Source organism: Lutra lutra, chromosome 1 (assembly GCF_902655055.1).
Source record: "Lutra lutra chromosome 1, mLutLut1.2, whole genome shotgun sequence".
Lineage (NCBI taxonomy): Eukaryota > Metazoa > Chordata > Mammalia > Carnivora > Mustelidae > Lutra > Lutra lutra.
Genome location: NC_062278.1, coordinates 40,479,960 through 40,496,463, shown reverse-complemented (window position 1 = coordinate 40,496,463; position 16,504 = coordinate 40,479,960).

Sequence of the window (16,504 nt, the reverse complement as noted above, 5' to 3'; positions counted from 1 at the left end):
CTCCATGTGGTCAGAGTACCTGTTCATAGGACCTACTCATTTGGTTGTTAAGATGACATAAAATCATCAATAGGTAGCAATTGAAGCTCTGTGTGATTAATGAGCAGCACTCAGGGAGAGCAGCCATTATCATTTCAAGGAATATCATTATTAGAGTTGCCAGACTAAGCAAATAAAAACAAGGGATTCCTCACCAAAATTGAGTTTCAGATAAACCACAGGCAAATTTTAAAATAATTCTGCTGTATGCAATATTGGGAACATACATACACTAAAAAAATTATTCGTGGTTGAAATTTTATCTGGCATCCTTAATCATAGTGCTGATGATAGCGGGCATTCAGTGGTTTTATATAAACAGTTTTGTTTGAATATGTAAATGAAACGCTGGACTATAATTTTTGGAAATGGCTAGATATTGATGTCAATTTTGTTCCATCGACTAACCTTCAGTCTAATAGTATTCATATTTGAGAATAAGTAGAAATTATTCATTTATTCAACTAATAACATACTTACTAGGTCCCTGTGTTTATTGGTACAGTGATGAGACATGCAAACAAGAAAAAGATGCCAATACAGAGTGATGCAGATCTAAATTACAAATCAGTGTAAGACTACAAATCAGTAGGGTACAGATAATGACTGAGTGGAGGCTCCACATATCATGTGCTTTCAGTCTTTGAGAAACATCCAGCAAATAATGTCCCAGATATTGTTCCATGGATGATATGGGCCTACAATGCTGAAGCCCAAACAGGTAGATGACGTAATAATTCCACAAATAAATGTACAGTTATAACTGTGGTAAGTACCTTGAGAAGGGGTAGGTAAATGGTACTATAATTAAAACATATATTAGGAAGTTCAGACCTCTTGGAGAAGTCAGGGAAAGCTTCTCTGAAAAATTAACAACAGAATTAAGATCCGAAGGACAGGAAGGAGTTAACTGGGCCGGGGGGTGGGGGGTGGAAGAGTAATATTCTAGGCAGAGAGAATAGTAAGCACAAAGATCCCACAGTGGGAGGGAGCAGGATATTCAATGGAACAAAAAGAGAACCAGTGCAGTCAGAATGCTAGAGAGGGAAGGGAAGAGGCTAAAAAAGTAGGGAGGGGCCAACCCATCTAGTCCTCAAGATTTCAGTATTTATCCTAGCTGCCAGTGAAACAATTTAAGTAGGATAGAGAGAAAGGATAGATGATGTTTTTTTTTTAAAGATTTTATTTATTTATTTGACAGACAGACAGATCACAAGCAGGCAGAGAGAGGAGGAAGCAGGCTTCCCGCTGAGCAGAGAGCCTGATATGGGGCTCCATCCCAAGACCCTGAGATCATGACCTGAGCCAAAGGCAGAGGCTTTAACCCACTGAGCCAGATGTGTTTTTATTTTTTTTAAAGATTTTTTTTTTTAATTTATTTGACAGACAGAGATCACAAGTAGGCAGAGAGACAGGCAGAGAGAGAGGAGGAAGCAAGCGCCCTGCTGAGCAGAGAACCCAATGCAGTGCTTGATCCCAGGACCCTGGGATCATGACCTGAGCCAAAAGCAGAGGTTTTAACCCACTGAGCCACCCAGCCGCCCCAATGATGTGTTTTTAAAGATCATTTTGGCTGCTTTGTGGAGCATGGCTTGGAGGACCTAATGGTAATTCTGAGTGGAATCAGTAGAAAATTTCCCTACAGTAATGGAATTAAAGACATCTTGGAGAATTTTAAATGCTAAGAAAAAGTAGGGCACAAAAGGGATCGAAATACCTGCTGCAAATCCTGAACCAAGGGGTATACCTGTGTGATTGAAAGAGAGGTTCATTCAATGGAGTATCAGAAGATGTTTGTAATGGGGGAAGTGGCAGAGGAGGAAATTCAAGAACCAACAAAAAGTACCTTGTAAATAAAGGTGAGATGGTCAGATTAACTCTGTAATTAATGAGTTGTTACTGAAGATTTTTAATAGAAACAGAATATTAGGAGAGTCCTGGGTTTTTTTTTCAGGGTTCATATAATACCATGAATATATCATCTAGGCTAGGAGATTACAGATTCAAAGCAATGAGACCAGTTAAACATCTATAGCACATTAGTATGAAGATGTAAAGGTGTGATTTAAAGACAGTTTTGGAGAGACTGGCAGCAGAAAGACAATCCCAGTGAAAATAATAATGAAGTAAAGAGGGAGGTTGGAAATGAAAGGCATATCAAGCTCAAGGGAATGAAGAAAGAATTTCAAGGAAGTGGACTTCAAATGCTACAGGAAGTTAAAGGTAGAAAGAAGCAGTTTCTAAGATTTGTGAGTTAGTTTCTCTCAGGTTATGCTAAGGTAACAAACTCAAAGCCTCTGTTGCATCCAATAGCAAATGTTCATCTCTCAGATTACAGGTAGGCGATGGGTTGACTGTGGTTCTCTACTGCATGTGTCTTCTCTCTAGGCCTGGGCCAAAGAGTAGCCCTATTCAGGACATGCAGTTTACATGGCAGAGGGGAAAAGCGTGAAGAAGAATCGTGTATTGATCCTTAAATCTTTAACTCAGAAACTGACAAGCATGTTTGCTTATATTTTAGAGAACCCTGATATCAAAAGGAGAAGAATATAATCATCTTATAGGGAAGGGCAGTAAATAAATATTTATTCACAATGATTGTTAAGTATGGAAACAGTCCAAATGAGTATCAACTAGTGAATGGAGAAACATATTGTGGTACATCCCTACAATAGAATAATACTCAAGAATAAAAGAAAATCAGCAAACTACTTACTAATGATACATGCAGCAACATGGATGAATATCAAAGACATTACACTAGGTGAAGGAAACCAGACTTAATGGTTACAGACCACATTATTTCACTTATATGACATTTGGAAAAAGACAGATCTTAGTAAGCAGAGACTGGGGGAGGGAATGTTAACTACAAGTAGAAACAAGGGAATTTTGGAAGGACAACAGGAATATTCTATATTTTAACTGTGATGGTGGTTACACAACTGTACATGTTTGTCAAATATATCCCTAAAAAGAAAATTTTGTTTCACATTAAATAGGCCTTAATATACATGAGTTAATAGGGAACCATAAATTATAACTTATAAATTATAACTTCACACTTAAATTGCTTAATACACACTTAAAAAACTAATCCATACCTAAAAATATGTAACCAAATTAATAGAGACTAAGCAACTAACTATTCATTTATACATAGTCTTTGGGAGGGCAGTAATTCATAAATTTAGATACAGCTTCTGATAGTTACAACTAAATATTAATTTTTACAAATAACAAACACAATTTTTATTGTTATTTTGAGGAAATAACCCTCAATATATAATGCCTGTCTTGGAATTTATGGCTCATATGTTTTACAAGAGAAGTAGGCCTCAATGAAGAATTATAAAATGCTTTTGAGTCATTCCCATTCCCTAAGAAATACTGCACAGTCTAAATAAGGAACATACATTTTAATGGGGATAATATTTTAATTTGTTAGTTGCACAAATCTGTGTTCTGGCAGTTTATAAATTATGTAAACATGTGCAGATTCAACTGCACTGTACTGTGAGATATTAGACATTCTCATGTGGTCTGATCTACTAAGGGTCTTTTTACATAAAGAGCTTATTGCTAATCACATTTCTTAATCTCTCCTTGTGAACCCCAAGATAGCAGAATATCATTTCTCTACTATCATTGAGAGCAATGATGCACACATCACTCCCATCTTCCCAGGTAACCCTATTTGATTGCTCTGTGAGGTCGACATCATCTGATCTACTCTCTCGATTGCTAAAGACAGTAGATAGTCAGAGGGGATGCGTTTTATGCTCTGGCTTTCTTATCTTGTGTAAAATTTAGTGGGAAGAATCTTGTTCTGTTTGAGAACTGAACTAAACTGGATTTGATATTGCTACAGCATCATGACACTTCTGTCTATTAAGCATTCCCGAGGCAGCTTTAATAAAAAATATTACCAGCCGCTTCTTACCTAATAGTGTGTATATTATGAAGGCACTGTAACCTTTTATTTCTCACTTCCTAAATCACAAACCCTTTGAGGACCAAAGGAGTTGGTAAGAAAGACATATAGAGTCATCAAAAATATACTTTTATCCAAGTATTCATCTATCCTCTCAGAAAAATCAATAGGAAGAAAAAAAAAGATCAACTTTCACAAAAAGTGAGTAATGAGGTATATTTAAGAGCCTCTAGTTCTGTTGGGTATGTTCCATTCTGTCCCCAAATACAGACTCCCATTTCTTCTCAGTAATAAGTGATTTATAATCCATCAGCATACAGATATCCTGGGAATTTGTGGGTAGTCAACCTCATGGAGTAATCAAATAAGATTACCTAGGAAGACTGGAGTGATGTGTGCATCATTGCTCTCAATCACTCCAAGCTTAAGTTGACAGCAGGCAAGGGAGGAATTTCCATCATGTAATGATGACAGATGGCTGAAGATGGGGTTCTTGTCTAGCACAACTCCTGAGTATTAGACTAGCCTTCTTGTAAGGTCTTTGTGTCCCTACCTCCTTGCCCCAGGAATTTCTGAAAGCAGATCCTCTTAGAGGACCAGCCTTCGAGGCATTTGACCTCTGGTTTCTGTACTCCTCTAAGGAGTCATCCCAACTTCCCAGTATCTCCAAGAATTTTTACACACACTCTTTCACTCCTTCATAAATAAATACACAAATTGTTTTTCTGCTCCTTTTTCTCTCATAATAAGACTATCAGACTCTTGGAGAAGGACATAATCATATGTTAGAACATATACTAAATCCATTACATTAAAAACAATTATTTAGCTTGCCTTAAGAACAGAGCTTTGCCTTAAGAAACCCAAAGTTCATCCCTGGCCTAATTCCTAACAAGGAAAGGGAGATGCTCCATCTTTTCCAGGGAAAAAGGACCCCCAAATGAGAGATTAAATGGCTTCTGTCAATGTAATGCAATGTTCTCAATTTTCATATCAAAAACTACAAGTTGAAGATTTATATAGTGTTACAAACTAAAGAAGAACAACTCAATTCGCATTCCTTTAAAATTGTTTCATTCTGCTATTTTCCTTTATTCTTCCTCTTTTCCTATCTTGTTGCATATTTATATGTTCATGAAGCAGTTTAGAAAAAAATATTAAAATCCCTGGTCTAAGGGAAAAAAATAAAATTAAAGAAAAGCACTTACTGGTTTCTTTTTTCCTCCAAAAAGATGAAGACTGTACAGCTTTTGAACAACTAAAATGTCCAAATGCTCACCCAGGTACGAAGGCAGCAAGCTTAGAGCTGCAGGGATACTAGATCAGAAATATTGTACTATTTTTATGACTAGACTGAGGTTCTCAGTTTCTTTGTCTTCAGCTCCTTCATCTGAAGATGAAAATGAGATAGCTATACTAATGTTACAGTTTTAATAATCTATGAACCCACCCCTTCCCCAGCTTTTTTTCCCCCTTAAGCATTATAACAGTATGACAATATTTAAAAATCACTCCTATTTATTGACATCAGACAACAAAAATGTTGTGCTAATGAGAGTCACACCTGTTCCCTTTACCCAGCCAACTATTCATGTGCTTACATTGGGACAGAATTCTCTAATGTCAGATAATCCCATGCTAGGTACTTCACAGTAATGAGATAAGCAGTAACACACACACACACACACACACACACACACACACACACACACACACACAGATTTACTTGCCTGCCTTTTATGCATAGGGTATAGTGTTTGCCATGGGTCTCCTGCCATCTTCTACTATCAAGGCTACCTTCTTCTTATCTGTTCTTAAAAAGGTGTGGATGATATGTAAGATGTTAGTATTGTAGTGGTATGTGTATTTTAAAAGAGAACAAAGATGGAACCTTAACCTTGAAATGTCAACTATCCCCTATGGATGAAGGAGATTTCAGAAGCATCACTCTTTGCTACCTCTGAAGTCATTCAATGACAGTTCTGTTGGTAGAAATGTCAATGTGTTAAATATGACTCTTGCACAAAATGATAACAGAACAGTGTCCAAAGGCAGCGTGCACAAGTTGGGGGGAAATATGTGCTGAAAGAATATATATCCTTTTACAAATATAGAGGAAACATTGATTGTCAAGATGTTAATTATGGAGTTATTTGCTTAAAAAAAAAAAAGAAAACCAGGAAAATATAACAACTTCATAAAACTAGTTTTTCATTAGCTATTCAGGGGAGATAATTCAGTCCTTAAAGATTATGGTTATAAAAACCAAAGAGGAACATTTAAACATTTGCTCATATGTTTAAAAAGTAATTTTCAAAATTTGATGTATACCATCTAAAAAATCCCTCATTCTAGAGAATGTACAGAAGGAATATTTGTTCCATTTTGTGTATCCGTATATCCCTGGCTTCTTAAGCTGTGTATGGCACATAGTAGGTGCTCAATAAATATTGTGTAAATTTACTGATGAATTACTTAAAACAAATATTGGAAGAAAAATACACAAATTAATGTGACAATGATTCTGTGTTGTGGTGTTGAATTATGAGTACATTTTCCCCAACTTTCTGAACTTTTCCCTCTCTTCTCCCATCTTGCTGTTCACATATATATCCTATTGATATGAAGAAATACATATTTTCCATCTCCTTCTACCCAGGATATGTCAGTTTACGTTTACAAGTGGACAAAAGAGAGAATTTTATAAAGAAGGAGATTAGAAATAAACATTGTATTTTTTGAAAAACAAAAATCATGACATAGTGTGGTATGTACTTTGTGTAGCTACAGTCTTGTCTACATCCAGGGATAGCGACAGAGCACAAAAATGACTTTTCTGTGTTTCAGTCATGAGCTAGTTTTTCCATTGTACATTTATTCCACAGCTAATAAAACAGAGCAATTCTACTTGTTTTTTATGTTCTGCCAATGAACATACTGCTAAGAACAATAAGTATGAAATAAATTCTCATATTTTTTTTTTCAAAGAGAATTAGTCTTTTACCATGAAGTTTGGCCAAGTCAGGCAAATGAAGCCTAGACAATAAAGCTTCAATTAGACATGCTGTAGTGCAGACTTACATGTAGAGTTTCTGAGCAGACTGCAGTTACGTAAATCAGCAGATACTGTAACAATATGCATTAACCCCTGATTTGAGTCTGGTTTTAGTAGTATGTGAGGTCTGGAATAGAACTGCCCTGGGTTCAAACTCAAAAATGGAACCTGGTACATAGTTTGATGCATATACTTGCAGACGCTTTTCTGTTCCAGACTTCTTTATACATCCATTCATTCAATCCACTGCTTTAAGACATGCTTATTTAAGTTCCATCTCTTATCAGTTGAGTTGCTTATTAGCTGAGTTTATTATTATTATTAGAATATCTTAAACGAGTTGCTAAATATTTTTGGCATCAGCTTCCTCATATGTAAAGTACAGATACTATTCGTAACTATCATATGGTAGTTGCTGGGATTAAGTTAACACATGCAATATTTGAAAAGTCCTGGCATATGACAAGACTTCAGTAAGTCATAGCTCCTTTTACTGAGTCCCATGCGCTGTGTTAGAAATTGAAGGTATGGTAATGAAAAATTATGTTTAGTTCTAGCTCATGGCAGCTTATAATCCAGTGGGTATCATTACAAGACAATTCTATATGGACCTCTAATATTTCTGCATGTTTTGTGAGCTAAAGCACTGACAGCCTTTTGTTCTGATTATATTTTCAAAGATGTTTATGTACAGAACAACCTTGGAAGACAGAGATATGTCCCCTCCAGAGCAGAGGGAGACATTGTTGTCCATTATAAAAGAATTAATGCCTCTCTCTGGGACAAAGTGTGGGCAGGCTTGCTAGCAGCCAATTCTGAAAGACTGACATTTTCTAAATTTGGGATTCCTTTTCTGTAATGTAACCCATTGCATGCGCATATGTCACCTGGACCTCATCATTCCTCCTTGTAGGAATTGAAACTCAGGCAAATGCTGATATTTTTGGCTGCAACTATTGCTGTGAATAATAAACTGTCCTTTGTTTCTGATCCAGGAGTCTTTTGCCTTCTGCTGGCATCCAAGCTAACTTGTTAACTTGCAAGTTGGATAAAATCTCAAATTCTTCACAATTCCTGACAGTCATTAGATGAATTATCAGAAATGTAAAGTGTGGGGCGCCTGGGTGGCTCAGTGGGTTAAGCCGCTGCCTTCGGCTCAGGTCATGATCTCAGGGTCCTGGGATCGAGTCCCGCATCGGGCTCTCTGCTCAGCGGGGAGCCTGCTTCCCTCTCTCTCTGCCTGCCTCTCCGTCTACTTGTGATCTCTCTCTGTCAAATAAATAAATAAAAATCTTAAAAAAAAAAAGAAATGTAAAGTGTATCTGTCTAAACACAAAAATGCTCATATACATATACAAACATATTCTTCTCATGTATATAGAAAAAATGAGGATAGCTAGATATTATAACAACAGGAACATTATACCATAGGATGTGGTGATAGCTATATTCTATTAATTTATTAAATTGACATTAAAAACCTTTGAATGGGAAGCAAACATGAGAATCACCTAATCAAAACTACCAGCCAATACTGAAAGGTCATGCTGATCTTGCCTACCAATTTTTCTCCAGTGCATGATAGAAGAAATGGGGCAGTGTATGAACTCACAGACTATAAAGCTTAATAAATGTATAAATAATTTATGAATACATTTGTTAATAGGTATACTCTTTACTGCTTGTAAAGAAGTATTTCAATACCCTATTTCCATAAACATATACTACCGTATTTCCAAAATATGGTAGTACTTCTGCATTGGAAATTCAGAAGTTCTTTGGAAGTTCTTCCTTTCTTTGGAAGTTCTTCCTTACTGTATTAATCAAGCTAGGTAGGAGAGAGTAGGCTGTGATAACGTAAAAACTACAAGATACTAGTGAATGACATTACTTAATAAAAAGTTTATTTCTTTCTCATGTTATCATTCAGTATGAGTCAGGAAGCTTGTCTTCCTGGTGGCTTTCTTTCTAAGTAATATCTCAGGAATTGGGGCCTTTCTATACTGTTACTCTATGTAGGAGTAAAATGAAAATGGCAGAATTGCCTCTGGTGTACTTAATTTTAACTAAAATTTGATTTTTTAAAACTTAATTCATTGATTCTAAGTCTTCCCTTAGAGCAAAACACAACAATAAGCGTTTACTCTATTCCATATGATATGATAGACATTCAAATGTTTATTTCCCTTTAGTCTTTATTTTTCCTAGGCCAAATGGTCATAATTCCTATAATTACGACACACATGAAATCATTCTCAGATACCTTACCACGCTGATTATTTTCTCATGGTCATCCCTTACATTGTCAATAACATTTGAGGGGAACCACTAAGAACTGAATATAGTACCTTAGATGTTGTCAGACAAACATAGATGGAGTGAACCCAATTTCAGGTGATTTAAATTCTAGACATCTGGTCTTACATATTCTCTCGTGAGAATTATAGAACACCAGGAAGAACAATAATTTTAAGTATTAACTGATGCTTGAGGCCCTGGGTGGCTTAGCCGGTTAAGCGTCTGCCTTCAGCTCTGGTCATGATCCCTGGGTCCTGAGATCCAGTTCCACATTGAGCTCCCTGCTCCACGGGGAGCCTGCTTCTCCCTCTTCCTCTGCCTGCCGCTCCCCCTGCTTGTGCTCTCTCTCACTCTGTGTCAAATAAATAAATAGATACAATCTTAAAAAAGAAAAAGTATTAACTGATGCTCACCATACCTCATTCCATTTTAACCTGTGACCTCTTCTCCATTTAGGCCACTGGACTTTACACAGGCATTGCCTCAAGGGGGAGTGGCAACTATGGAAACTAGAGAACAAATTCCTGGCTTTTAAGCTTAAAAAAAAAGAAAGCCACACAAGAATACCTGAAGATCAAGTTTTTCCTGCCTTTGAGGAGATAATAATTCTCTGGGCTGAAAGAAATAGGGAAAAGTTACAGAGGAAGCTAGAGTTAGACACTGGGGAAGGCATAGGAGAGAAGGTGCCTATGCCCAGTCCTCTCCCCTTCCACCCTCATCTTTCCAGTTGGTCCTGAAAAGGGAGGAGGAACAATAAAAGTCGGTCATAAATGAAATTTGAAAGGATACAATACCTGAGTCTCTGCCCTTTGTCTGACATGCTGAGGGACAGCAGCCTCCCAAGAATGTCACTGTGGCATGGGAAGTGAGGAGAGGCATCTTTGTGGAAGGAAGATCAAGACTAAGAACTGAAGCAACCATGGGCTCCCCTCCACGACAGAGCCCCCCCTACCCCAAATAACCTAATACTATTTCAGGAGAAGGGGAAAATCTGAAATGTCCACTTTAACCTGAAATCATGAATGTACCCAGAAAAAGTTGAGAAAACCTGTCAGTGACTGAATTTGCTGTATTTGACTGAGATTACCTTTTCTGCCTTTAGGAGGACTGAATGCTGTAATGGGGAATAAGTGGTGTCTTAGAAAAACACTACCATCAACAAAACAAAGAGGCAACCCATGGAATGGGAGAAGATATTTGCAAATGACAGTACAGACAAAAGGTTGATATCCAAGATCTATAAAGAACTTCTCAAACTCAACACACACAAAACAGATAATCATATCAAAAAATGGGCAGAAGATATGAACAGACACTTCTCCAATGAAGACATACAAATGGCTATCAGACACATGAAAAAATGTTCATCATCACTAGCCATCAGGGAGATTCAAATAAAACCACATTGAGATACCACCTTACACCAGTTAGAATGGCCAAGATTAGCAAGACAGGAAACAACATGTGTTGGAGAGGATGTGGAGAAAGGGGAACCCTCTTACACTGTTGGTGGGAATGCAAGTTGGTGCAGCCACTTTGGAGAACAGTGTGGAGATTCCTCAAGAAATTAAAAATAGGGGCGCCTGGGTGGCTCAGTGGGTTAAGCCGCTGCCTTCGGCTCAGGTCATGATCTCAGGGTCCTGGGATCGAGCCCCGCATCGGGCTCTCTGCTCAGCAGGGAGCCTGCTTCCTCCTCTCTCTCTGCCTGCCTCTCTGCCTGCTTGTGATCTCTCTCTGTCAAATAAATAAATAAAATCTTAAAAAAAAAAAAAGAAATTAAAAATAGAGCTTCCCTATGACCCTGCCATTGCACTACTGGGTATTTACCCCAAAGATACAGATGTAGTGAAAAGAAGGGCCATCTGTGCCCCAATGTTTATAGCAGCAATGGTCGCCAAACTGTGGAAAGAACCAAGATGCCCTTCAACGGACGAATGGATAAGGAAGATGTGGTCCATATACACTATGGAGTATTATGCCTCCATCAGAAAGGATGAATACCCAACTTTTGTAGCGACATGGACGGGACTGGAAGAGATTATGCTGAGTGAAATAAGTCAAGCAGAGAGAGTCAATTATCATATGGTTTCACTGATTTGTGGAGCATAACAAATAGCATGGAGGACATGGGGAGATGGAAAGGAGAAGGGAGTTGAGGGAAATTGGAAGGGGAGGAGAACCATGAGAGACTATGGACTCTGAAAAACAATCTGAGGGTTTTGAAGGGGCAGAAGTGGGAGGTTGGGGGCACCAGGTGGTGGGTATTATGGAGGGCACGTATTGCATGGAGCACTGGGTGTGGTGCAAAAAACAATGAATTCTGTTATGCTGAAAATAAATTTAAAAAAATTAAAAAAAAAAAAAAAAGAAAAACACTACCAACTTTTTAGCATTTCCAAGGACAGAACCTAAAAATATTCTGACAACTGCAGATGGTTTGCTTGTGAATGGGAAAGGTACTGGATTTGGATTTAGAAGATCTAAATCACCTCTATGTGTTTGGCCCCTTTATATAAAGCTTTTCTCTTAGCAACAGTTTCATCATGAAAAACATATATTCTGATTTTCTCATAACAGAATGGGGATATTAAGTGAGCTAAACACCTGCAAAATGGTTTTGTAATATTTAAATTTTCAAAAATATATCACCATTAGTCTATTTCTACCAGCTGGTTGTAGGTCTTAAAATTATGCTAAGTTAAATGTAAGTGATTTGACATTACATGTTGATATTGAGCATAGAGAGATACTGTAGTTCAGTGCTTCTCAAATTTTAATGTGCATGGTAATCACCTGGCAGATCTTACCAAAAATGCAGATTCTGTTTCAGCCCCAGGTTTGGGCTGGGGCCTGAGATTTTCTACTTCTAACAAGCTTGTAGACATTATTCTGCTGGACTATAGACCATACTTCAAGGAACAGTGCTTTAGTTAACGACCAGTTTTTGCACATTTCCTGAGCCCAAAGCAACATTCAACAGTACACCTCACACTGCCTCAGAATAGCTCCCAGATTTCTTTATCTCTCCCATCTGTTCATATCAAGTTCTTCATATTCTCAGCGTATCTGAAATTGATGATGTCATGACCTGATTATCAAATACTCTGAAATTTCTTTTAGGGTTTTTTTTTTTAATATTTGTTATTATCCATAAAGAACATGATGTGCTTCCAGGGAATGTCTAAACAAATAGTTCAGTCCTTGAGAATTTATGATATTTAATCTCACAAAGTTGGCAGTAGACATACCATTATTTCAGTTATTCACTTTTAAGAAATGAACAAAATTTATGTTTGAATATTATAAGAAAGAAAATGAAACAAGTGTTAAGGCAATAAAGATACTATTTTTATTTTGTTTGGTGTTACTGTCTCTATCTTTTTGAGATTCCAGGAAGGTGTTATGTGTGGGGACAGGTTGTTTTCACCCATCTTTCTATCCCTCTGGTGAACACCACTCCCGTCTAGAGTACAGAACATCATTGTAAACATTAGGAATGATGTCATTTGTCAACTACAAAGAAAAAGTTGTAGACAAGAGACCATGGCTTCCTAGGATAGAATTGGTAAAATCAACCAGAACTGCCAAAATTCCACTTTTTTTTAACATCCCTTTTGAGATACGGTATGCACACTTGTGAAGAGCTGGACTGTAGAACCAGATTACCTGGCTGAATAATGTTGAGCAAGTCACTTAACCACCTGAAGCCTTGATTTCCTAATCTGTGTAATGGAGATAATTATTGTATTTACCTCATGAAGTTTTTATGAGAATTAAATGAGTCGATATATGTGAAGTGCCAGGCACATAGCAGGTACTATATAAAGGTTAACTATTATTGTTATTATTATTATCATCACTATTATTACTGTTACTTTATTTCCTTATCCTGATCAAATTTCTGTTATGGTTAGATAACTTTAGGGAATCTATCTCTACTTACTACCAGGGTAGACTTTTTTTGGTAATCTTTTTGGACACTAACATATGAAGGATAAATGACTATAATATATTGTCATTGGAGATGACATGAATCTCCTGAAATCTCAGTGGATTTTGTATTTTTCGGTTGTACTACAGTTATACTGTATTAAAGAAACTGCTCACATTAAAATCCTTGGAAAATGAAAAAAAAAGTGTTTTTAAAAGTGTTGAAAATATTCATCACATCCAACATTTTGTCTTTATTCTATAGACAATACAAAAAGAGACATGCATTTAAAGACATTATTGTCAAAGAAGGGACTGAAAATTAGGGTAAACAGTAATTAAAGGTATATTTTCTGGGTAGAGTTCACATAAAATATTCTTAGTGTCCGTGTTCTTCCTATTTGGCGTTGAAAGAGACGAAAACATTGTAGATTAACAATTTCACAACATTCATAGATCACAGAGTGAGTTCAATTCAAATCAACTACAGCAGGCTTACGCTGTACTTACTTTTGATGCTGTGTGAGTCACCAAAGAAACATCTAACTCTGCCATTTCCCCCATGGAATTTATTATTTTATCTTTTCATAAGGGAGGCAGTTATGGTAATTTAAATGATCAGGGCGAAATAAGGAATAACAATAATAATAATTGCATACAATCAAGCCACAAAATATAAGGTGCAGGTAATAAAAATTATAGTGTCAATTTTTAAATGTTAAGATAATGCTTCCTAGAATAGGTGCTACTTCTAATGGGCATTGGAAGTAAGTGGGATTTTGAATATACCCCAGGGATCTAAAGCCACTGGGATAATAATGTTGATATATCTTCTCCAGTCGTTTATTTATATAATAAGAATGAAATAGGCAGTTGAGAGCCAAATAAATCACTTTCAGGATTTGAAGTACCATGCGTACCTCATTTTTGGATCAAACACCACGCAGGAAAATTTGGCAAAACCAAACAAACAACAAACGGTGGAGTAATTTTGTTTGTTTGTTTCACAAAAGTTATGGGCCTTCAAAATGATCCAAAAAGGTTTCCTTAAATGCAAAACCTCTTTTGTGTTTATTAAATATAAATTACTTATAAAACTTGTGATTTACTCTCAAAGTGCCAGGTTGACACCTGTTGTACAAAGTGACAATACAGCCCTTAGTGCCAGTTTGTGCCTGTTGATCATGGAAAGTTGTATGGCATAGCATTTCCTCTCTGCTTTCTCTCTTCTGAATGACAGCAACATGGGACTTTGGCTTCATTAATCCTAAAATATTTAAATCAAATTATAAAACCAATGTATTAAAAATGAGAAATAAATTCAAACCACATTGTTCTGGCTGCTGTGACTTATTAGTCCAATTGGTCTTTGTCTGTGGCTAGTTAGTCCAAGGGGTTAGAACAGAGTGTTAATGATGCCAAGATCAAGGGTTTAATCCTCCCTTGCTTGCTTGCTTTGTTCCATTCCATGGATAGAACCATACCCACACCCAGGCCAGATGCCATGTGATTGTATTCTACTTGTCAGAGGCTGACAGAGACAATGTAGTTAAATTAACCCAGATCTACCATGACTACCAGGAAAACCAACAAAGAAATAGACAAGGAACTCAAGGTACACAATGAACTAATGGTCTGTCATTATCTTCCATGAGGACAAATGATTCTATTTTATGATAAAGTATGTACTCTTTGCTGATTTTTTTAATACAGGCTAAGAAGTGTCTTGATATCTCTTCATCTATTCTGTTTCCTGACTTAAATTCCTCTATTATTAAATCTCTGTAAAATACACTAGATCAGGAGTACCATTTAATACCACAATTCCAACCAAAATCAATTAAAAACAAAACAAAACAAAAAAACTTAGCAAAGAGAACATGTTGACTGTTTACAGAATACATTCTAGGTGGTATGTAGAGGTACTAAGAGAGGGTCATGGCAAACCTCCCATGTCGGAACTTGGGAAGCAGGTGATGCCATTTGCTATGTGTCTCTGCCAGATCAACCAGAGATATTTAAAATACCACTTTTTGTTAAGCAAACCAAACTATAAAGATTAGAAATAGCCTCATTATTAATTGCAAATAGGTGGAACTTTATCCTCAGAATCTTTAGGTGAGGTCTTCAACCTGTAACTAGCACTGCATGCTCTAACCTAAAGACATTATAAGATGAGTAAATATGTCAGAGAAGGGACCACTTTACTAGATGTTGAAAACCATCAGGAAAAAAAAAAGTGCCACCTTGACTCAGATACAAATAATATCTGTAAGAAGCACTAATAAATTCTTACATGGATGTTTTTAAAATACTCAACAGAGAGAACATGCTATTACAAGCTCACCAGGCAAATCTTACCAGGCTGAAAGTGAATAAAATAGTGCAAAACATAAAAGGTATGTGCCGTGCATAACTCTCATGTGTCTTCCACTCTAGATTGTCCTTGAATTTACAGGACTGAATTGTTGGCTTGTGCGTGTTTAGATCAGAACTCTTAAAAAGACTACCACATTAGGTTGTTTTTTAAGTTTTTAATTGTTCTATGATAGGTCTTGTTTTTGATTTTTGTCTGTTCTACTACTTGCCAAGGTAGGTTTGTGACAGGGTAAGTCATTAATATTTTGAAGTTCAGCATGGGTTAGGTTGTACCTTATGAGCTTATTTTTTTTATGATTTTATTTATTTATTTGAGAGAGAGAGAGAGGGAGCACACCCAAGCAGGGGGAGCAGCACAGGGAGAGGAAGAAGAAGGCTCTCTGCCCAGGGATAGGGAGCCAGACTCGGGACTTGATCCTAGGACCCTGGGATCATGGCCTGAGCCAAAGGCAGATGCTTAAACTGACTGAGCCACTCAGGTGCCCCCCTTATGAACCTTATATACATTATTTACTCATCCTCAGAGAAGTCCTATGAATATGGTTATCTTTGCTTGACATGAGAAAACTGAAGTTCAGTGTTTTTTCAGAAGGCAACATTTACAGTCTTTTCAGTCTTCATGTGGATATCTGAGGGCCCAATTGTGATCCTGAATTTTCTAGTCATTTCACAGCATGGCCAGCTTCTTCCCTCCTGATAAGGAGGTCCTCTGCCTGTGACTTCTCTAATCACCGTCTCCTACACATCTTGTTGTCTTGTCCACCTGCCTACTCTGGTCACTCTTCTTTGCTCCATTGAAAGTCCTTGTTTCCTGAAACCATGCCATGTTTCTGAATATCAAAAGCTATTCAATTTTTAATATATTATCA